This window comes from Pteropus medius, unplaced genomic scaffold (assembly GCF_902729225.1).
Source record: "Pteropus medius unplaced genomic scaffold, Ma_sr-lr_union100, whole genome shotgun sequence".
In the NCBI taxonomy this organism is placed as follows: Eukaryota; Metazoa; Chordata; class Mammalia; order Chiroptera; family Pteropodidae; genus Pteropus; species Pteropus medius.
This window is the reverse complement of record NW_024356248.1, coordinates 1,981,032-2,004,124: the sequence shown is the minus strand read 5'-3', so window position 1 is coordinate 2,004,124 and position 23,093 is coordinate 1,981,032. Positions and strand designations below refer to the sequence as shown.

General features: G+C 50.9%; 1 protein-coding gene, 1 long non-coding RNA gene and 1 pseudogene across 3 annotated transcripts in view; all 3 read left to right on the top strand.

Annotated features, from left to right (window-relative positions):
* Window positions 1-4,917: 4,917 nt before the first annotated feature.
* Window positions 4,918-5,036, top strand: LOC120600898 (uncharacterized; annotated as a pseudogene).
* An 8,853-nt stretch (window positions 5,037-13,889) lies between these two features.
* Window positions 13,890-16,970, top strand: LOC120600805 (uncharacterized). 2 transcript variants are annotated; one of them, XR_005652288.1, is made up of 4 exons: window positions 13,896-14,182; window positions 14,404-14,709; window positions 16,186-16,368; window positions 16,689-16,970. It is a non-coding gene; the product is annotated as an uncharacterized LOC120600805 (long non-coding RNA). The 2 variants fall into 2 exon arrangements; XR_005652287.1 differs by having other exon boundaries at window positions 13,890-14,182; window positions 14,404-16,368.
* Window positions 16,971-18,970: 2,000 nt separating this feature from the next.
* Window positions 18,971-23,093, top strand: part of DAGLA (diacylglycerol lipase alpha) — a 61,524-nt gene continuing 57,401 nt past the window's right edge. Inside the window, exon 1 of the mRNA XM_039860023.1 lies at window positions 18,971-19,070. The gene's annotated coding sequence lies outside the window, so the exon portion shown is untranslated. The remainder of the gene's footprint in view (window positions 19,071-23,093) is intronic.

The following is a 23,093-nucleotide window of genomic DNA, read 5'->3' as shown; positions in this document are numbered from 1 at the left end:
TGCGATTGCGTTTTCCGAGTTTTCTGCAAGGCGCGTGCTTCGGTTTTCATGAGGGCATCCAACACGGCGTATCCCCTATGGGGAGCAATTTTGCAATATTTATGAAAGTTGCGAATTCATTTGCCCTTTGACTCAGCCATCCTGAGCCTACGTTTGTCCTGTGGTAGCGCTATGCGTGGATCAGCTGGGAGGTTATGCACTGCAGTGTTGCTTATTATATATAGCAAAAGTTTGGAAACGAACATGCATTTTATAGGGGTTCAGTTAAATAAACTTTGGAAAGAACACTATACAGCTATAAAAATAAGGAAACATTCTACACTGCTAGAGAAAAAAGCACTGGGATATTTCTAATGAAAAGGCCAAGATTCGGAACTGTGTTTTTATGCAGTTATTTCTGTGTAAGAAAGAGAGGAAGAGAGAAAATATATTTTGTGTCTGCTTGTACTTTATTGTCACAGTGCTAGAAGGCAGGGTGATAAAATATTTAATAGCCAGTACAGAACAGATGACAGCTGGCCTGTAACCACAGCACAAGAGATCCCCAAGAAAATAAAGAAGTGGCTTCCTGTAGAGACAGGAAAATGGGGTGAACTGGAAGGGTGGAGAAACGAGACCGACTTCTCAGCCTTTGCTATTTATACTGGTTTAGTTTCTGAACCATGGGACTCTATTGCCTGGTCAAAAAATAATAACGTTCAAAACACCATACATAAAACAGTGGCTTCCATTCCTGCTCGTCTTACCCTGGGGCGTGGGGAAGGCTTGCAGAGTTGAGGGCTTGGTGGCCTGCGGCGAGCTCTGGGTGTCGAGACAATGCGTCAACGCTGTACCTGTCAGTCTCTATCTGTTGCTTCATCTCAGGGGTGAAGCCTTGTACCTTCTCTGAGGTGTCATCCCCCATTATACTGGCTCAGGTATGTAGAAGATGGCATAGGTAAGTGGCAGGGTGTTCCTCCCCTCTCAAAGACGGCTCAAGTTTCCTGTTTGGGACAAAGACCCGGGGCTTCCTCAGCTGCCTTGGCTTGGCACAGTGCCTGACGCATAGTAGGCTCTCATTGAGATTTGCTTAATTAACTGCCCCCCCGCCGGCCTGATTATTTCCCCCGTTGAGGTGGTAAGCCTCTTACCCACATAGATCTGCCCTGGTGGCTTAAGCCATGGAGTTGCTGGTACGTGGGGCCATATTGCTTTAATCAGATAATCAGATTACTCTTTGCCTTGCATCTGGCAGAGACCAGGGCATCACGGAGGGAAATGAGAGCTTAAAGCATCCGTCCCATTGGGCAGATGTTTATCGAGAACCTGCCATGTACGGGCCCCAGGCTCGGGTTCTGCAAGGCAGCATGCCCTTGGACTTCCTCTCCTAAGGCAGCTCATCCTCTGTGTACCCCGTCTCCGCTCAGGGGTGACTCGCCATAGCTAACGTTTATGGAGCATTTCCACACGTAAGGGCTACATACAGCATCTCTCATGGTTCTCCCATGAGCCCTGTACAGGAAGCGTTTTCCTTATCTGGTGGCTGCAGGTGCAAGTGACACGAAACAGACTTGGATTCGCTTAAGCAAGAGATTTGATGGATCTGTACAACTGAAGGTTAGTAGGTTTCAGGTATGGTGAAATCAAGGCTCTGACTGTCCCTCTGCCTCCCTCTGTATCCCCTTCGCCCTCAGGCTGGCTTCCCTCATGGCTGCGAGATGGCCATCAGTAGCATGTTTCCTTGTTTGCATCCGGCAGAAGAGAGACTGAGCTTTCCAGGGCTCTTGCTCAAGAATGAGGAAGATTCTTTCCCAAAAGCTCACCTCACATCTCACTGGCACAAATTGGCTTAAACCTGCCCACCCCACAATCCAGTGGGGACTGACTGCACATCAGAACCACACAGGAAGTTACTGAAAAAATGCTGGGTGCCCGGTGACTAACCAAGTCCTAGTAAATCAGAAACTCTGTGGGCGAGGCCCAGGCATCAGCATTTTACAAAACATCCCTGGTATTTTTAATGCACAACGAGGGCCTCAGGGTTAGGTTTTAGGCATTATCTCCCAAGGAAGTCATCTGCCCAGTGACAAAGAGCCTGGCCTGAATAAATGAAGACACAGTCGGAAAACCTCACACCTGTGGCCCATTGCTGGACCCCACCGCCAGTAGCGTGCCAGCAATTAATAATTTTAATAAATCCTATAATTTTCTTGTGAATAGCATAATTACATTGCTTGGCAATTTCTGTGTGTGCTAAAAGCATTAATTTGTTCAATGTAAACATCTAAAATATGCCACAATTATTGTAAGCTGTGTTAGCATGTCTTAGTTTTCTTAATAAGCTTGGAGCTTCCAAAACTGGAAGTGGCCCAGGCCTCCTAGCTTCTGAGAGATTCTTGGCCTGAATTCTGGCCACAGGCTGAGTCCTCAGCCCTGATCCCTTCCCCTCTGTGGAAGCTGGAATTTTTTATTCCAATTCTTCATTGCCCTGTAGTGCTATTACCTCTCTCTTGTGGCCTCATGGTGGGCGGTGTGCACTCCCTCCCTGCTCTTGACTTTGAGTTTGATCATGTGACTCGTTTGGACCAATGGGGGATGAGGTGAATGGAGGCGCGAAATGTGCTTTCACGGCTGATCTTGCCTCCTTGCCCATCTGCCGTAGCCACTGGAAGAGCACATTCCACATGACTGCTGCCCCTTCATTCGGGGCCCCAGGATGAGACCCACATCTGAGCTGAGCCAGACCTGCTGCCTGGAGCAGAGCCACACGTCCAAGCCCATCCAAGCTGCAAACCCATAAGCAGGCAAATACTCCCCTGTCATTTTAAGCTGCTGAGTTTTGGGGTGCTTCGTTACTCAGCGTTATTGCAGCTTTCATTGCCTAAGACACCTTCTCAGACTGAGCTGTGAACAGACACACCCTCCCCAAGCTCTTTTGGCCCCAGAGGACATTTAGGGGCCCAGCACAATGGCTAGGAATGTCTGTAGAGAGAGCATTTCCTGTTTGGGATCCAGCGATAGCATCTAGTTGTTTTTTGAAGGTTATGGCCAGGCCTTAATACAAGCAAGTGATCATGGGAGCAGGTTATTTGGGAACCAGACTGCCTGCTGGGTTTGAAATCCAGCTCCCCCATTTATATGCTGTGTGATCTCAAACAGGTCACTTAACTTCTCTGGGCCTCAGGCACCTCATCTATAAGATAAGGATAATAATAGTACCTACCTCTGTCATGCAGATTAAACAAATTAGCTTGTGTAAAATGCCTAGAGCAGTGTCTGACCTGTAGTAAACATTATGCAAGTGTGGGCTCCTATTATTAAGTACTCTCTAAGCATTTCATGCCCTCAACAAAGAAACCACAGAGACTTACCAGTGTTCCGCAGGTAAGGAAACTGAGGGTAGGAGAGATCAAACGACTTGCCCAAGGTTATACAACATGCGAGTCACTGAGTCAAGGGGCGAAAACAATTCTATCTGATTCCAAACCATTTTTTATCTGTTTCCCCCACATTCGTGCAAGCCTGGTGCACATTAGGCAATGAGGAATGTCCATGAATGAGTGAACAGGCATGGCTAGCTAGAAAGCAGGCTGGCCTGTGACTAGAACTCCTTATCCAACACTCTCTTTATTTCACCTGGCTTGTAACTGGGCTGAGGACTGGTAGGTGCATGGGGGCCTCCCTCAGGATGGTTTAGGGGAATGGGGTGCAATGGGGAGGCCGGGTCCTGCATTCAAGTCCTAGCTCTGCCACATCCAGCTGTGTGTCCCAGAGCCAGCTGCTTTCCAAACTGTTTGAGACTCAGTTTACTCCCAATTCAAAGATTCCTGCAGAAGGGAAACCAAGGAGCTTTAGGGCTGCCAAAGCCAGGGCCACTTTGGGAGCCCCAGAGCCTCCCCTCTGTCCTCTGCTGCCTACACAAAGCCTCCCTCCTTCCCAGAGGAAACCTGAGCCCTGCTGAGCTGGCGCATTCTGGGGTCCAGACAGCTACGTCCTCCTGCACCCCAGCCCAGAGCAAAGGTGTGCCCCAAGCTTGACCCCCAGGCTGGGCCCAGGGGACTCTAGGGCTAGACATGCCCAGGCTTTTCCTGATGGAGAAGAGCAGGCAGAGCCCTGGGGCCTGGCACAGGTAGGAGAAAGGGCCTGGAGACAGAGCCCAGGGGTCACATCCTAGTTCTGGTCACTTTGCCACATGAAGCCTCAATTTTGTTGAAATGAGAATCATAATTCCTGCATTTTGGGGCTGCGCAGAAGCTCCAAAGGGGGCCCTGGAGGGAGAAGACCCTCCATCAACAGCAGGGGCTTGTGCTCCAGGAGGCTGCACTCTGTACCTCAGTTTCCACGTCTGGAAATGAGAGCAAGGAGTTCAAAGGATCCTTCTAGCTGAGACGACCGTTCGGTCCAGCCCCGGAAGAAATCGTCCCCCTCACTCAGCATCACTCACGTGATGTTATGTGCCTTCTGATGTGACGAATTGTGAAATGTGAGCATCACCCACGATGCATCCTCATCCGAAATGCCTAATACCTTGAGTCCAACAATTTTACTGGGCATACAGGAGACAACGAAATGAACCTAACAAGACAAGAGAGAAACAAGGAGGCGAATCCTGAAGGTGGAGTATTTTGCAAGACAAACTACTCAGTCTTCACAAGTCACCGTCATGAGAAAGGGACCTATCGGACCAAAAGAGACCTAAAGGCATCCAACCGGAGGGTCCTGACGTTACCCTAGTTTGCACAAATCAGCAGAGAGGACATTTGGGGGATAATGATGGAATTGAAATATAGGCTGAACACTAGATTTGAAAAAATGTATTGACAGAGAGAGGTCAAGATTTTCAATGGAAAATAAAAGCAAATTTTATTTTGCAACAAGGACACTATGATCTTGTTGTGATAAAAAAAAAAAAATTATTTGCATAAAAAGAGATCCGAGGTCTACGGCCATGCTACCCTGAACAAGCCCGATCCCGTCTGATCTCGGAAGCTAAGCAGGGTCGGGCCTGGTTAGTACTTAGATGGGAGACCACCTAGGAAGACCGGGTGATGTAGATGGGAAAAATAAAAAAATAAGAGATTGTAAGCTGACAAGGTCCTTGCAGTCTGTGAGGTCAACCAAGCGTTGCCTCGCCTAAAAATAAAAATAAAAATAAAAAAGAGAGAGAGAGAGAGATCTGAGAGGACAGATGATAAGGTATTTGCAGTGATAGTCCTCAGACTATCTGCTTATCTGTGCGCTCCAACTTTTTGCAGTACGTATACCATTTGATGATAACCAAAGGTTATTTTAAATTAGAGAAGTTTCCTGCACAGTTCCCAGCTCTGACAGTCTCCTCTGACCTCAGCCTCCTCTCCCAGCTCCTGCTCCATCTGGGATCCGCCATCAACACAACCCAGGCAGTGTTGTGGCCACAACAAGTTGGGGCCACAACTTCCCTTCCTCCCTCCCTCCCTCCCTCCCATAGGGTCCTTGTGTGGAGGAGTGTCCATTGAATTACAGTAATGCTCCGGCCTCTTTCTTGATGCTTTACTCCCTCCTCTTCCTCTACAGAAAAATGACTTATCTGACGGCCAAACTGGGGAGCTTTTGAGCAAGTCTGGCCCAGCCCTTTCTCTTTTGGAAGCTCTTACTGGTCTGCTCTTGCCTGGTAGTCAGTCAAGAGCCTCCTGAATCCCCACTTGGGCCAGGGACTGGGTGATTTCAGTGGGTGAATGTCAAGTTCAAGGGTGGGATAGTAGGAAACCCCCTTGGCCACTGATCAGAAGTCACAGCCATAGGGAAATATTTTGATCTCTGTCTGTCTATTGCGTGTCTCAATTGGTTCTTAACTTGGATGCGTGTGTTCTTTACTGAATCCTCTAAAACTTGACATCTTGCTCTCTCTCTCGCAGTGGCCACTGCTCTACTGCTCAACCGCAGGCCCCTGTGGAACCTTCTAGAGTCATCTTCCAGAGGTGAACTTTCAGGGCTGAGGCGTGTGCTGAGATGAGACTGTGCCCCGTGTCGGGCTCAGGCTGAGGGCATTCAGCTTGAACCACAGGGTATGTGGGACCACAGAAGGGTTTCAAGTCAAGCTGTGGCACAGTCACAGTCTTTTATTGGGAATACCCTTTGGGGACACTCTGTGAGGACAGATGAAGGAGAAAGTGGCCTGGGAGAAAGACAAGCAGTGGGATTGATTGCTAACCCAAAACGTTTACAGGGGAGAGGAAAAGAGAGACTTCATAGAATAAGTCTATGAAGCAGCAGCTTCCAAGTTCGAGCGAGCCTGAGAACTTCATTTCAGAAACAAATCCCTCCAGGCTAGCGAAGGCTCAGAATAGTTTTCTTAAATTCTGCAAAGCTGGGCCCTTGAATGGTGACTCCAAACCCCGCCCCCTTCGCCAAGCTGAAATGAAATTCATAAATAATCACACTAGCCTTTAAAAAAAAAAATCAATGTAATATCTCAACCATAATTTAAAGGAGAACTAAAAGGAAAGGAATCTATAATAAAAAATAATTTCAGGATGGAAAAGTGCAAGCCAGCTACAGCAGGAGACAGGATGACGTGTCTGGACACTCACTCCTGAGGTGGGACCACCGGGAACACGACAGCCACGGAGGCAGACGGGCCCAGGTGGTCCTGATGGTGACTCAGGCACCGCGAGTGGTGTGTTGTTGCTGGTGACGTGAAATGGGCAATGCATCTTGGCAAGATTCCAAGCAAAACAAAGGACAATCTTCTCTTTTTGTGAACATAATAGTCGCATTCCTGGAAAAATTTGTGTGTGTTAAAAGCATACAAAAATTACTTTGTGTTTATATATAAACAAGTTACACACACACACACACACACACACACACACCACTGTGACAAAAATAAGTAAATAAATGTCCTTGCGGATTTCTGAGACTCCTAAGGGGACTGTCTTGGCCTCATTGACCATTCATTGTCTTAGAGTCTCTTGCGTGACAGCAGTTGTGGCCAAAATGTAGATGCCCTGAAAAATCAACTTTGTATCTTCTCCTGGCGGCTGAGAGGGGGGTGAGAGTTTGTGGAATGAAGGGGGGAGGGTCCGAGCCCCAAGAAATGGCTGCAGGCCCCAGCCCAGAGGAGACAGCTGGCTGGTGGGACATTTCCTGTCATGGGGATGGCAAGAAATGCTGGACGTGAGGGCAGCTGTAAATTGTTCTGAGGCTGGGCTGTAATCTCCTCCTCCGTCCCCAAACCTTCCAGTGGGGTAATACATCAAAATGACAGCTCATGCCCCCTAACTGCCAGCACTGGGTGCTTTACCCATCTCAGCTCATGTGACCTTCAACCAGCCCCAAGAGGAGGGGCCAGACTCGCCTCCATTTTATAATGAGAAAATCAAAACCCAGAGAGACAGAGTAGCTTGCCCAAGGTCAAGTTGGCTTGTCTGTCAATGGCAGAGCTGGGCTTTGAATCCTGACATTCCAGCTCTTGTGGTCGCGTCTGATCACCCCATCAGCAAGGGCCAGGCCCGCGTCTGGCTGAAGCACTGTGGAGAGAAATAGCAGTAGCAGGTAGGGGAACTGGACGAGGTTGCAGAGAAGCGGACTAAGGTAACAGGAGAGCGCAAGCATCCTTCAGAGGTTCTCGGACATCCAGCAAGAAGCTAGACTTCCCCGGTACAGAGGAGAGGGACTCAAGCCACTTCAACTGGATCGCTCAGGGAAGGGTGATGTCCGGGAGGTGAGGACTTGAAGCATCCTATCCACCCCCATTTTGGGAACCCCAAAATGGCCCTATTGGCATACATTCAGGACCCATCTGAACTCTTATTTCTTTACCTCTTACATTTCAACAGTTGGACCTATTCCCACCCCATTGGTTAAGAGCCGTATTCTTATGTATTCATTGGCTGAGAAAATAAAACACGAAAGACTGCTGTGAGTTCAGAAAAGCTTTCGGCGAATTTAAATATTATTAATCACAATGGCATCCACATACACTTGTAAAACATTACATACGTAGAAGCCAAATGCTAAGATGCTTGGGGGACCTACAGAGAACGCCGGGTTGAGGGCACAGGTGGCAACGAGGAAAAGCACAAGGAGGGGCAGTTGATGTACCAGCCACACAATCCCCCAGGCCCCAAATGGCCCCACTGGGGGAATGCACGGTCACCATAACAATCCTGGTCCCTGTCACCTGCTCTTTGCTGGTGTATCTCCTGAAGAAAGGCTTGACTTGGTGGGCCTAATGCCACACTATTTGGGGTTTCTGGACCTAGTTCCAATGTGCATATCTTGTGTGTGTGTGTGTGTGTGTGGGCGGGGCTTCCCCACACCAACGAGCAATTCTCCTACACCAGCAGGATGTCTGAGAATTCAGCTCCGTTCTGACACAATCTACCTGGAGACAGAATCAGATTCCACAGGTTGAGGGCTCAGTCCCACAAGACTGCCCTCCACTCCAGATGCCAATCACGGGTCCAGGTTGTTACCTGTGGCTTCTGACAGACTGGCTATAAATCGGAGGTTCCCACGACCCCTTTTCGGGTTTGTTTAATTTGCTAGAGTGGCCCACAGAACTCAGGAACATCTGTTTCCTCACTAGATTACCAGTTTATCACAAAGGAGATTATTAGAGGATACAAATCAACAGCCAGATAAAGAGATATGGAGAGTGAGGCCTCGAACAAAGGAGCTTCTGTCCTTGTGGCACTAGGGACCTGGCATGGTGACACCTGGAAGCATTCTGTTTCCCCAACATGGACGTTCTCTGAACCCTGTCCGTTTGGATTTTTATGGAGGCTTCATTACCTAGATATGATTAATTAAATTGTTGGCCGTTGGTGATTGATTCAACCTCCAGTCCCTCTCCCTGGAAACGGGGGGCGAGACTGAAAGTTCCAACCCTCTATTCATGGTTGGTTCCCCTGGCAACCAGTCTCCATTCTCAGGTGCTTTCCCAAAGTCACCTCATTAACATAACCCCAGTTGTGGTGGAAAGGCATCTGTTATGAATACTAAGACATGTATTTCACCTTTATGGACCTGAGCGAGCTCAGGAACTGAGGACAAAAGGCTAAATATTATAACAAAAGATGCTCCCATCACTCTTTTGCAAAGGAAATTCCAACGGTTTGAGGAGCTGTAATCCAGGAACCACAGAGGAAGACCAAATACATGATAAATATATTTGGTCATCTGAATAATCAAATATATGTTGCTTATGAATCACCACTTTGCACACTCACCATGGAATGACTCCGTGGGCTGGGGCTCAGACCGGCCCCCACCAGATGGTTAACCATCTTCCTGTCCAGCCCTTACAGAGGTGGCTACAGACTTGGGGCCAGCCCAGGGCAATCAGCTATAACCAACTGAGGCAGTGGATGGGGATGAGAACAAGTTGGGGCCACATTCCTTAAAAGGAGGTTGGAAAACTGGCTAAAACTGAAAAGACTGACCATACCAAATGTCGGCAGGGATGTAGATGTATGAGCTCTCATACATGGCAAAACCACTTGGCAAAACTGGAAGAATTGGCCAAACCCAACATACATATACCCTATGACCCAGCAAATCTATCCCTCGGAATATACTCATGCATATGCTCACCAAGACATATACCAAAATCTTCACAACAGCAAATATCCATCAACTATAGAATGGAGAAATATTAGGTGGAGCCTTATGAAATGCCCTTTTTTTTGTAGATAAAAAGTTGGCATATTAGCAATGTCATATGATTAATCCAATACACTGTGGTATATTCGTGTTCTGGAATATTACACAACAATGAAAAAGAATAAGTTATTTGTACCTGCAATGAGCTGGATGAATCTCACAGATATAGCAATGAGTAAAAGAAGCCAATCACAAAAATAAACATCCATGGCTTTGTTTATTTGAAGGTCTAGGACAGGTAACATCATCCATGGCAATCCAAGTTAGAAAGGTGGTTTCCTTCAGAAGCCCTCATGGGAAGGGGGCACCCAAGCTTTTCTAGGATGGCGGAATGTTATAAATGTTCATCCAGTTGATCTGGATGATGGTTACCCAGTTGATTTATAAGTTAATCAAACTGTACACACTTAGAATTAGTATATAACTTTTACTTCAATAAAGAAAATTTTGAAACCTACTTAAAAATGGCCAATAAGCATATGAAAAGATGCTCAGCGTCACCAATCACCAGGGAAATCCAAATCAAAACCACAGCGGGGTACCACTTCACATCTTTCAAGATGATTATTATAAAAAACAAACAACAACAAATAACAAGTGCTGGTATGGAAGTGGGGAAATTGGAACCTGGTACATTTCTGGTGGGAATGTAATGTGCAGGCGCTGTGGAAAACAGTATGGAGATTCCTCAAAAAATTAAACATAAAATTATTGTATGCTGCAGTAATTCTACTTCTGGGTGTTACAAACAAGACAACAGGTCCAAAATGGAATTGCTTATGCTAAGCCCCACATCATCAAACTGAGATTTAACTTAATTATACTTTCAGCTCTTCCAGAAATGGAATCTTGAACCAACCAGGAATAGCCTGATCAGCACTAGGGAGGTCATCTGCCTGATGGACCCCTGACATTCCCTAAAGGAAAGTAACTTTGCAACAACGAACCCACTTCTTTGCTTACTATAACTCCCTTCTTCCCGTGCCATTCTGCTTTTAAAAGTCTTTCACAGTTCCTCAGAGCTCCTTTCTATCAGGATGCTGCCTGATCAAATCGATTTTGGGTTAAATAAACCCTTACAACTTTTAATACGTCTCAGTTTATCTTTTAACATGGGTATATACCCAAAAGAATTGAAAGCAGGAATTTGACTGGATATTTATACACGTATGATGTTCTTAGCTTTATCATTATTATCATGATCATTATCATTGTCATTACCAAAGGCCGAAACAACCCAAATGCCCACTAATGGATGAAATGTGGTTCTACAGACAATGGAATATTATTCAGCCTTTAAAAGAAAGGAAGTTCTGACACAGACCACAACATGAATGAACTTTGAGAACATTATACTAAGTGAAACGAGCTAGACACAAAAGGACAAGTATTGTATGCTTCCACCGCGGGGAAGGAAAAACTTTTCTTCTGCCCCTCTAGGTTCTTTCAGCTGGTCTAATAATTAAATCTACATGAGACAGATTAACAAGAGAAAATAACCAAATTGAATTACATACACACGTATGGGAACTCCCACATACAGGAGAGAGTCAGAGACCCTCACAAACACGAGAGGTTCCTGGACAGAAAGGGAAAACGAGCCAAGGAAGGGGAGGAAGGGCATTGCGGGATGATAAGAAGAGCGGATGTTTAGTAATTAGTAGTTTGCCCTGTCCCATAGATAGAAAGCTATTTCTGGTAATAACTCTTATTATGGGCAAGGCATCAAATTTGAATTCTTTAATGGAGAGGTCAAAGCTTCTCGTGAGCCCGTAGGGTCTCGATTGCCTTCAGCTCCAAATAATTCACACGTCCAAGTGGTACCTCTTAGGGAAGCCTGTTCTCAAGCCCTTCCCCATTCATATGAGGTACCTAGACTAGTCAAATTCAGAGAGACAGAAAGTCAAGTGGTGGTTTTGAGGGATTAGGGAAAGGGTGGAGCGGTGAGTTCTTATTTCATGGAGAGTTTCAGGATGGGATGATGAAAAAGTTCTGGAAGTGGTTGTCCAACGATGTGAAAGTACTTAATGCCTCTGAACTGCACACTTGAAAATGGTTAATTTTATGTTATGTATATTTTACTACAAAAAATTTTTTCTTCTAAACCGTTAAGAAAAGGGTGTCTGAGCTCCGAGGCCAACCCTGGGTTGGCCCCGCCCACTGCAGCCTGCCTGGTTCTGTCCCCTCTGGAGTCCCCTCACCCAGGGGCACCCACCGCAAACCTGCCTCCCATGCCCCGTGGTGCCAGTGCTTGCTGCCGCCTCCTGACATGGCCTCAAGAGGCTGGAAAGTCTCTGAAAGGCGCTCGGTCTCTTTGAAGTCCTTTAGGAAGCCATGGTCATTCATCCATTTACCGAAAAGGCCACCTTCTGACTCACACCTCAGGAGGGGACGGATGACATTGGTTTGTCCAATCAGGGATCAGTCCTGAGTGCCTGCTAACTACGCTCACGTTCAGCTTAGAATATCACCAAAAGCCCAGGACAAAGGCTCAGGGAAAGCCCGTTGGCCAAGCATCACGCCTGGAACCCTTGCCAACACCCCAGCAGGGCAATATTATTGGACCCATTTCCCTGACCAGGGAACTGGAGCCTCGAAGAGGGCCTCACAGCCAGAGAAGGAGGGTCCAAATCCTGCTGTGGACCTTCCAGCTTCGTGACTAGCCCGGGGAAAAGCAGGCTCTGGGAGCTCGGTGGCCATGCAGACATAAGAGGAGGCTGAGGGAGAGGGCAAAGTCCACTCAGCAAGACCTATCGAAATGGAAGTTCCAGCTCCTTGCATATCCTACAGGGGTTTGTCACCTAGAAGTCTGTTTGACAGAGGAAGCTTCTGGCTGGTCTGCCATGAAATATAGTTCTCCTCCCACCTTTACCTGTCTATCCACCCACTGCCAGGGTCACCCCGACCCTTCCCAGAAGGAGAAGCCTTGGGAAGAGAGAGAGTGTGTGTGTATGCATGGAGGGTCGGGGGTGGTCATCCTGCATGCAGGAGAAGCTGATGGCTCAGAACGGGGCTGAGAGGGGTGGGGCAGGAGGGAGTAGGGCTGGGGGCCTAGTGACACGGAATGGGAACCACAGCCTTGAATTGGAGTCCTAACTCAGCCTCCACTGTGCAACCTGGGGCAGGTCCCTTCCCCTCTCTGTGCCTCTGTTGTCTTCCCTGTACAAGGGCGGGGTTGAAGTTCATGATTGCTAAAGGTTCGCCCACAGATTACACAGATATTAATTGAGCCCCTGCTCCATCCACCAGCCAAGCTTTGCGGACACAGAAGACAGGCCTGTCTCTCGCCATCCTCCATTGAGTCTAGGGGGAGGACAGGCACTGATGAGCAGTCACAGACACACTGTGTGTTGTCGGGGAGAGGGATAGGAGGCTACAGAGATCCAACTCCTCCTGGAGGACTGGGCTCAAAGAACAAAGAATCAGCTCAAAGAACAACCTGCTTTCTGCCTGGCCTTGACCATGGAACCCCAAGGGGCTCCCCCAAGTGCTCCAGTCAGTACATCGGGGACACAAGGATGCCAGCAGGGGGCTCCCACCCCTGTGTCCCTGATGGGCCTGGGATAAACAGAAACTGTCATTCTCTGAATCCAAAACTCCTCAGTCAACCAGAAAGCACTAAGGAGAGCCTAGGGCTGAGGGCCTGCAACAGGGTGGTTTGCAGAAGCGGAGCAGCTGAGGCCTTGAGGTTCCCAAGACTCTTTCAGGAAGCAAAGGCAGAACTAATTCGACGTGAGCAGCGGAGACGTGGGTCCGGCCAGCACTGTGGATCTCAACTTCGGCTGCATGCAGGAAGAACGTTAACAACTCTAAGGCCCAGAGATTCGGCCGTAATTGGCTTGGGGTGCAGCCTGGGCAGAGTAAGTTGAGAACCGGTGACCTGTCAGAAGGCTGGGTCTGCTCAGAGGCGAGGAGGGTGATTCATGGAGGCCAAGTAGGTCAGAGGGTGGCCAGCTCTGCCTAAGGGACAAACAGGCTGTGTTCTGGACAGCACGGGAATTTGGGTCCTCAGAAAGCCCTGCTTGGTAGTGAAGCGAGGATTAATCAAGGATTAATCACCCGCACCTAGGACTGCCTGATAAAATATAGGACGCCCAGTTACATTTGAATTTTAAATGTCACTGGGCAGCCTGGTTTTTTGGTTTGTTTGCTAAATCGGGCAACCCGACCCCAACCCACCACTGAGCTGAGAGTCCATAGCCCCAGTTCTAGGTCCCAGCTCTGATTCTAATGTGGGCAACTCACTGCCCCTCCCCGAGCCTCGGTCTCCTCACAAGACATTAGCACATCCCTCCCACCTCAGGGGCCGGGCTGACTGTTTCCAGGGCAGTGAGCATGACTCACAGGTCCCTGGAAAGGCATCGAGCCGTCTGTGAAGGAGGATCGGGCCTCTCTCTCTAAGCGATCAGCATTTCGCTCCTGTGTTTGATCCGCATGAAGGATCTTCAAGCCTTCTTGCCCTGGGGATGCTGGTGAGCTGAGACTGAGGCTGAGGGCATCCCTAGGCCCTGGTGATCCTCAGAGTGTGTGTTTCTCTCCTCACTGGGTAGAAGGATGGGTGAGTGGATGAACTGAGGCAGGGGAGGGGTGAATGAATGGGTGGGTGAAGAGGCAGGTGGGAGAATGAATGAGTGGCTGGGGGATGGGTGGATGGATGAACACCGTCAAAAAGACAGACTCTCTACTCATGTTATTGGTGTCCAGAAAGTCCAGATGAATCGCACTAGTCAGTAACCACGCAAGCTTTCCCCTGAGACAACTGTATTTACACTTCTGCAGCTCCCCGGTGCCCCGAGGAGAAAAACTAGTTACTACAATGCCCATCAGGGAGCAGATGCTCCCAAATGGGCTGGTTTAACGCAACGCGAAGATTCCCACAATCCTCTGGGCATGACAGTGAAGGGGCTGGTGACGCCCAAGTGGATGGAAGATGAGATGAGAATGGAGAAACCTCCCAGAGCTTCGCCTTGGGGAAAGTCCTCTTCCCCTCCCCGCCATCACCGGCCCCTCTTCCGGCATCTCCGCCACTACCGCCCCGTCACACAGATTTGTTGAGACTGTGAACTGTGCTTATTCAAGTAAAAGGTATGAATGAGCCTGTAGGTTCCCCTCTGGTGGGAGGGAACAGCCCGCCTCTTGCCTGGGACCTCAGCACAGCCCCATGGTGGCTGATCTCTAATCCCTGAGCTGCCAACACGGCCCTGTGGTCCAGACCCCACTTCAGGCTGTTTGAGCCTGTGACCCATCCCTGCGTCTCACAGCAGGAGGAACAAGAAGGCCTGAGAAGGGCTGAAATCCTGCCAGGAGATGCCTCGGAGGATCCAGAGCTGGCTCCAGGTGCCCCAGATCCCATTCACATGCATTTCCTAGACCTCAGAAACTGGCTAATTTCTCTCCCCGTGGGAGTCTGACAGCTCAGCCTCCAGAGCTTCTCTCTCATCTCCCCAGTCAGGCTGAGTTTGTGCTGCTTGGGTAAACAACATTCCCCTTGGATGTCAGATGTAGACTTATTTACCTGGTGGCGGACCGGGTGATTCCTTCTCAGTCACCCCATCACAAATACCGAGACTTGGGGTGGGAGCCAGCACCCTACAACCGTCAGAGATGGGGGACCCAGAATCTGGTTATGGGCAATGATCTCACACTGGCTGCTGGGAAAGTCACATTCACTATTTCATGCAGGGGCCTCTCTGGACTATAGCTAGGCCAGAGTCGCCATGCCCCAGAGCTGTGATTTCATCCAGTTATCCTATACCCTGCATCCCAGCTAAAATATAGTCATTGGATCGCCTAGGGCTATGAATAGACACTTTATACTTTAAAACCCTGCATGCTTTGAATTCCCTCCAGCCCGAAGCCAGTGTGCCGTGATGGCTCTCCCTCCCTCAGGCTGTGAGGGACGGCAGTCACTCAGTCCCCAGGACCACGGGGCAGTGCAGTCAGGGGGCTGATGTCCAGCTCAGGGATTCTGCAGTTGTCGTCTGTAGGCAGCTCTACCCTGATGAAATCACCAGCCGAGCCACTCCACTGTGCAGCTGCTGGGAGCCTAGAGTCTGGGGCAGGGCACAGCTGTGCCAGCTGTCGAAGACACATTACGCTATGCCGCTCAGCCGTGACTCACATTCCAGTACAGGGGAAATGCGCAAAAGTTATACACTGTTTTGGGAGTGCCAAAAATCGTCTTGGTTTTGTCTTGCAAGATGTTCAGCTTGCAGAGCGTGGGGCAGACGGAGAAAGGGGGTGGGGAGGAGGCGAGGGGAGCAGATCTGTCTCTAGTCAACTCTGCCTGTCACACACCCTCCATCGCTCTAATAACAGCACTCAGCATTTAATCAGCCCCTTTGTGGAAGCAGACGATGTCACACTCATTAATTAGTTAATCTGAACAGCCCCCCTGGGAGGAGGAGCCATGTTATTATCCCCACTGGGACCCAGGGGGAAACTGAGGCCAGAGTGGGAATTTGGCACTGCGCTGAGGGAACACAGCCTGGCGGCTGGACCAGAACCAGTCTATGCTTGCCGCCTGTTCTGCTGCCCTCACTCCCGTCCTCCTCCTCCAAGCTCCAGTCTGCTCACAATGCTGGCGGCTGTCTTCGAAAACACCTGGCCAAACCCCATCAGCACTGGGCCCGAAGGCACTCGAAGGAAGGGCAGCAGGGCGGCGGAGCAGAGAGGGTGCAGCCTGTTAGCCGGACCAGGTCAGGCCCCCAGAGAACACGTGCTCTGAACTGGAAACCCGTGATGGTATGTTTCTTCCAAGGGTCTCAGGACTAGGGGAGGAGGTGACGATGGTGACTCTCACCATCATCAGAGTGTCTGCTGTCTGCTTCCTGTTAAGTTTTGATTGTCTGATGGTTTTAGAACTAAACAGAGGAATATTTCAACCAGGAGGCACAGATTGCTACCTGGCCATTTGGGGGTCTTCATCACACACACACACACACACACACACACACACACACACACGAGGGGTATGGGTGGAACCCAGGGTCCCCATGGAGTACCTCCTACATCATCGTGCCTAGTGGTAAATATAGATGGACACCTGCTATGACGCTTTACAGCCGGGATCCCCAATGCTGCAGGCCCTCGGGGATGGAGACTCACGTCAGTGCACCAAGCAAAGAAGCCTGACCAAATGAGTCGCAGGAGGAGGTGAGTGGAACATGGAATAAAGAGTTAGAGGATGTCATACACATGTTTTAGGAGTTTGTGAACAAGTTGCAGAAATAAACACCGCAGCCTCTACCTGTGTTTCCTTGCTGGCTACTGGAGTTGCTCAAGATGAAATCATGAACTCCTCCCCTTCTTTCCTTTTAAATAGGAATAATCACAATAAAAAAAAAATTTCTCATATCTTTCCTTTCCCCCAATATTAGCAGTGCTTCTTAAACGTTACTGTGCATTCAAATCACCTGTTGAGTTTGTTAATCTGCCGAGATTCTTGGGCCTGAGAGTCTGCATTTCTAACAAGCCGAGGTCACACTTTGAGTAGCAAGAGTTCAAAGGACATGTTGTTGATGGTTAAATTTACCGCTTAGTCCAGTTGGTAAAGGTGGGGTCAACGTTGAACTTGAGGAGACATGAACATCGCCTCTAAGATCTCGGACTTAGATCTTGATCATGACATTGAGTCTGGAGGTGGCTGAACATGGACTATTGGAACTTGTTTGGTGAGGACACTTTGGATGAATGGAAAGAAGGGTGTGTGTGTGTGTGTGTGCGTGCACGTGTGTGTGTTTACATGTGTGAATTTGTGTGCAAGGAGCAGCTCAGGGGTGGAACGTAGTAGATAATCTTTAGAGTGGCTGTTCGGGTCATGATTTCCCCTTCGCTGAGGACTTCTCTCAATAATGGAGGGGTGTGCTGACATGTCTGTATTACGTGGCACCCCCTCCCCTGGCCACAGCAGGTACCACGGCCCCAGCTGGACCGATAAGATTCTTTCTTCTAAGAATCTAGAACTTTGAACCATGGGACATTAAGTTTGGCAGCTTTGATTCTGATTAATTGCAATAATCTGGAGAGAAGGTCCCCAGACTTTCCCGCAGTGGTCAGTCCTTAAACCGCCCCCCCCCATCCCTGCCCTTCCTGAGGCTGGGAGGGTTTTCAACTCTTCCTTGAGTCTCCTGAGATATCCTACCTGTAGTTTTCCTTCAAAATAACCACAGGTGGTACAGAACTATTTCCAGAAATAGCTTCTACCTGCTTCAATGGATGGGAAGGCTGCCCTGGCCTCAGTCTCACTTTAAAGCCAAACGTCTAGGTAATTTTCTAGCTGATCCTCAATCCCAACCCCTTGCATACAGCTCCTTAAGCTCCACTGTAGCTCTCGCTAGCACCGAACTGCTGTTTTCTTGGGCCCAGAGAACATGCTAGAAGCACTTCCCCTGCTGACACAGTCTACTCCTCTTTTCGCCTCTGACGAATCTCTACTCCATCTCCGAGACCCGGCTGGGTCATCACTAAGATGATCAAGGGCCCCCTCCGAGTGCTCTGCCAGCGCGCTCCGCCTGGCTCCCACACGAGCACCTGCGTTCTGATGGTCCAGCGTCCCGCAGGCTGAGCTCCTTGAGGGCAAGACCTGGGTTCTGCTTGTCTCGGTGTCCACCCACTCCCCCAGCAAAGTACAACCCGCAAGGGGACAATACCGCTCCGTACTCAAAAGCGGTGCTCACGGAAGGTGCATTAAGTGACTTCTAGCTTGAACGATGGGCATGCGTGTATGCGTGTGTGTGTTTATGTGTGTGTTATGTGTGTCTGTGAAAGGAACTTAGGAAGGGAGATTTTCTTCGTTTACCAGGAATTCAAAATTGACCCAGTGCCCCTTCGGATGCCGGGCACGACGCTGGGCACCGTGGGGGCGGAAGGTGGTGGAAGGACACAGATGATGAAGTGCTCAGACACCTCGAAGAGCCCTCAGTCACCCGGGGAGGCGGAACCCATCTCTCTCTTTCCAACCCCCAAACGAACCAGTTCTTCAGTGATCCTTCTTGCTTTTTTGCCTCTCCCACGCTAAGCCTGGTCACGAGGGGCCTGAAGGAGGGAGACCGAGGCGGCTCCCTTCCCCAAAGGCAGCGCGGCGGGTCCTGCCCTCCCCGGCCGCCCACGGAGCCCCCGCCGCGGCCGGAGCCGGGCGCCCACCGCCCCCACATGGGGGCCCGGCGCCGGCGAAAGGCTCCGCTTGCTCCGGCCTCGGCGCCGCTCCCCTCCCTGGCACCAGGGGGCGCTGCCGCCCCACGGCCGTCGCCATGGTCACCGCTGGCGGCGGAGTGGGGTTTACGTAAAGGACGCAGCGTCCCCCGGGGGGCGGAGGCGGCCTTCGCGCCGGCGCCGGCGCCCTGCGGAAGCGGCGTTAGTGAATCGGGGCCTTGGGGAGCCCAGGATGGAGGTGGCGGTCGCGGCGGCGGCGGCGGCGGCGGGCCGAGCCCTGCGGCGGGCCGGAGGTAAGGGGGCTGCGGGCGTGACTAGCCGGGCCCCGGGCTCGGGCGCGGTGCGAGCGGCGCGGCCAGCTGGGCAGTGTCCGGTGCGCGCGGTGGCCCGCCGGACTGGTCCGCGGGCGGAGGTGCGGCTGCCACGCGCGCCGGTGGCAGGTGTGCGCTCCATGGAGCCCCTGGCATGGGCGTGGGGACAGTGACACCCGTGGCACGGGCGTGGGCAGCGTGGGTCTGGCACAAGCAGCGTGGTTTTTCTGGCACGGGTGTCAGAAGACTCGCCACCACCTTGATGCCATGGTGGCCGCCCAGGTGTGAGGCGGGTGCAGCCCTCTGTACAGGTAGGTGGTGGGCACAGCACTCGGACTGGTTCCAGGGTGGCGGTTGCCAGTTTGTGAGCGCATGATGGTGTCCTTGGTATGGGTGTGAGGAAGTGCTGTCATTACTAGGGTGTTGGATGGTTCTGGCCTTGACATGGTCTGGAGTTATGGCACCCGGGGCTTGAATGGTCTCCTTAGCCTGGCAGAAGTTTCTGCTGTGACCGTGAGAAATGGCCTTGGCACAGCGTGGTGCAGGGGCACTCACTGCCTAGCCCTGAGAGGGGATCATCCATGGCCCTCAGACCTAGTGGATGGAGGGAAGGGTATCTGTCCATCCTCCTACTCTGGTGATGATGAGGGGCATTGCCTCTGTCACCAGTCCCACCTTTAATGCATGCCAGGTAGACTGCATTGAGGAAAGCAGAAAATTGGGACAAGGTTGGTGTCCTTTATAAGGGACATGAAAGAGAGACACTGGAAGACGCTTCTCCCACAAGGACCATGATAGTGAACCGGGCAGAGACCCGCGCAGGTGCTCTTATTGACCTGGGCTCATAAATCCATCCAGCTTTAGGGGAGAAGGGAAGTGGATGGTTCTCAGTGGTGCTCACTATCCCTGAACATGTGTCATGAGAAACATGCAGGGCTGAGGGGTCACCCGTGTCAGTGGGCTGGGTGAGGTGTGGCGCACCATCTATCTGTAGTCGCCGGCCCAGCCTTCTTTGTGGTTGATGGTTCGCCCGGGGTGCCTGGGAGTTGCCTCTCTTCTTTGATGCTTGGAAGGCTTTGGGTCCAGAGGATCCTTTGGGTGATGCTTGAAAGATGAGTCTGCAGTCACCGGGAGTGTGCTAAGACTGTGTCTTTCCCCATCAGGCCTTTGGGAAGCCTTAGGTGAAAGTGTCACTTAGCGTCACATGGCGTTGTACTTTGCAGAGGGGCAATTTACAGGCCCCCAGAGAAGTCTTAGGGTGTAAGGGAAATCTTTAGGTCTTTGTAGATCTCTTGGGGAAGTGGAATCAGGGTAGAAGAATAAACAGGGTGAGCTTTGGCTGGGTCTGGGGGAAGCCTTTAAAAGTTCAAAAAGACGATGTTAAGGGCATGGGGGCCTAGGGTGGCGAGTGGCAGCTCATTTGCTGAGGCAGGTGCTTGGAGACGCTGCCGAGGTTCGCTGCAGTGTCGTCCGGTGCATTTGGATCAGAAAACTTGAATTCCATGCTTGGCTGTGTGACCTCGAGCAGGTGACTCTACCTCTCAGAGTCATGCTACAAGGTGTTCATAGAGGGTGAAAGGAGATGGCACACATGGAAACCCTTTGTAAACCGCGAAAGACTGTACAAAGGTCAGGGATTCTAATCAGGTAAAGATCCAGGGAGGGAGGCGATAAGAAATGGAGGCATGAAATGCAATTGGAGAGGCAGACAGCCAGAAGGTTGAGGGCCTGTCATAGGGAATTAGAGGCTCTGAATGTAAAGGCTCCTGGTTGGGAGATGTGGGATCTGTTGACAATGTGAGTCTGCTGCTGAGCTGGAACCAGGCCCCAGGTCTCCCGAGGACGGTCCCGAGTGTGGCTGCAGCGACCACGGAGTCCTGCAGGAGTGGCCTGAGCAAGAGGAGGCCCATGGTTCGGCTGCAGACATGCCTGTCAAGGTCCATGCAGGGCTGGGAGGTGTCTGCGGCTGACAAATCTGGGGTACCTGTGTGGGAGGGAGACTTGGAAGTGTGTGTTTTCTCTTGAGAATTTCCTTTGGCTTCAGGTTCTGAGGATGGGGGTGGGGAGCAGTCACATCAGCGTTTTTGAGGCTGTGGCCTGAAGAAAGCAAAGTGGGTCAGAGCCACCAGCGTGGACTTGTTGGGGCCATGTGGTCCTATGAGGGAGGCTGAGGCTGGATGGCAGGAGGACTGGGTGACCGAGGGGATGGGCATCCTCAGAAAGGTCCTTTGAGGGCAGACGGGTGTGGCATGAATTCCCCACGCCATCTCTTCGCAGTGTGAGCCCACTTCTGTCTGAAGGGCCTTCCCAGGTGGGGACAGATGAGAGTGGCTGCAGATTTCCGTGCTTTCTGCCACCAGGGGCCTAGTTCCTGACAATAGGCTGCAGAGTCTGTATTTCAGACTCGTACAGCTAGGAGGCTTTGCCCTAGAAGGCTTGTTTCTCTCGAACCCATTCTCAAATGTTCAATGGAATGTCTGTCTGCCTTAGCCAGTGACCCGTTTCAAAAGCTTGCTTCCCAAGGCAGAAAGTTCTTGCCCTATGTCCAGGCTGCAGTGTCAAGCCACATGGGTTGAAGGAGGTCATGGCCCTGCCAGGCCCAGGGTGATAAGCTCACTTTTCTATGCTGTGGGACCTGCCCTGCAGTGGCTGCTGCCTGGATGGACACTGCCTGGCGTTGCAAGAGCTTCCTTGGCCATTCATTCCCAGCTCGGTTGGAGGGGCCACCGAGGCCTTTCTCTGCCTCCTCAGCACATCAACTCCTATTTGGAATGTCCTCCTAAGCGCAAGTCCTTTAAGAGGAAGCTTCAGGCCTCCCTGTTGTGAGTCTTCAGCATTCACATCCCCTCAGCTCACCCTCCACACCTCCGCCTGTTTGTTCTGATTTGGCTCAGCCTTATGGCTTTGGGCTCCAGGAGCCCTTTGCAGCCACCCCTTGCCATCTGCTTGGGATGCTGGGACTTTGCACAGCAGAGCTGGGTGGCGGCTGGGGCACATCAGAGAGGACGACTTGGCCCCTGTTCCCCAAAAGCAGAGCTGAGCTTTCTCCTGAGTCCTCGGAATTGGAGGCAGCAGGGAGCCCAGCCAGTCACTACCCTCTGTCGTTGTGCGCAGATGCTGACTTTGAGCAGATTTCAGCTGGAGCAGGAGGCTAGTAGCATAGGAGTGGACAGTGAGGGCAAGCGGCTCTGGAGCTGAGATTTTTTCCAACTCTGGTTCTCAACCCTATTTCTATTTCTTTGTCTGTGTTTCTCCAAAAGTTGCTTAACTAAGCTTCTGGCAACCTTTCCTTCCTCAGCTCATAAATCATGGTGCCCAGCTGCTCTGTCTCAGGGGTGCCAGGCAATCGGGCATCTCTGGACAGAGGCTTCTGGACCAGAGTTGAGAATGCCAGGCCAGCCGGCCACGGCTGAAGGCACAGGCTGTCAGGGGAAGCCACTCCTCCGCCCAGCCCCTCTTCCTGGACCAGAGGGGACCTCAGGGTTTAATCGCCTGTTGGCCCAGCGCTCCACCTGAGTTCAATTTCTGACTGGAATAGCTTTACATTACACTCTGGTGGACCGGGCAAGTAGCGCTGGGGGAAATATCAATGAGTGTGTGGTCAGAGGAAGATAAATCTCTTAGAACCGCCAGCGGTGGACATGGCAGGATGTGGTTACCCGCCACAGTACGCGGGCTGAAAACTGTTTATCTTGATTTTGTTTTCCTTTGAGATACCGACTGGCTGGGTTGGGGTGGATGCGAGAGCGTATGTGGACGGGAAGACCCAGGAAATTGCCTGATGCAGGGGGACCTCTTGACAGCTGGAAGAGGGGGTCTAGGAAGCTGACGACATGGAGGGGAGCCGTGTGGCCACAGGTGAGGGCATTTGGCAGGAATGCCCAAGTCCTCCACAAGATCGTGGTGAAGATGAGCAGGTGGGGGACTGTCACCGCCCAGGGCTGCCCAGGGATTACACGTGTGTGAAGCCACGTGTGCCCGTAAGCATTTCTGTGGGAAGTGAGG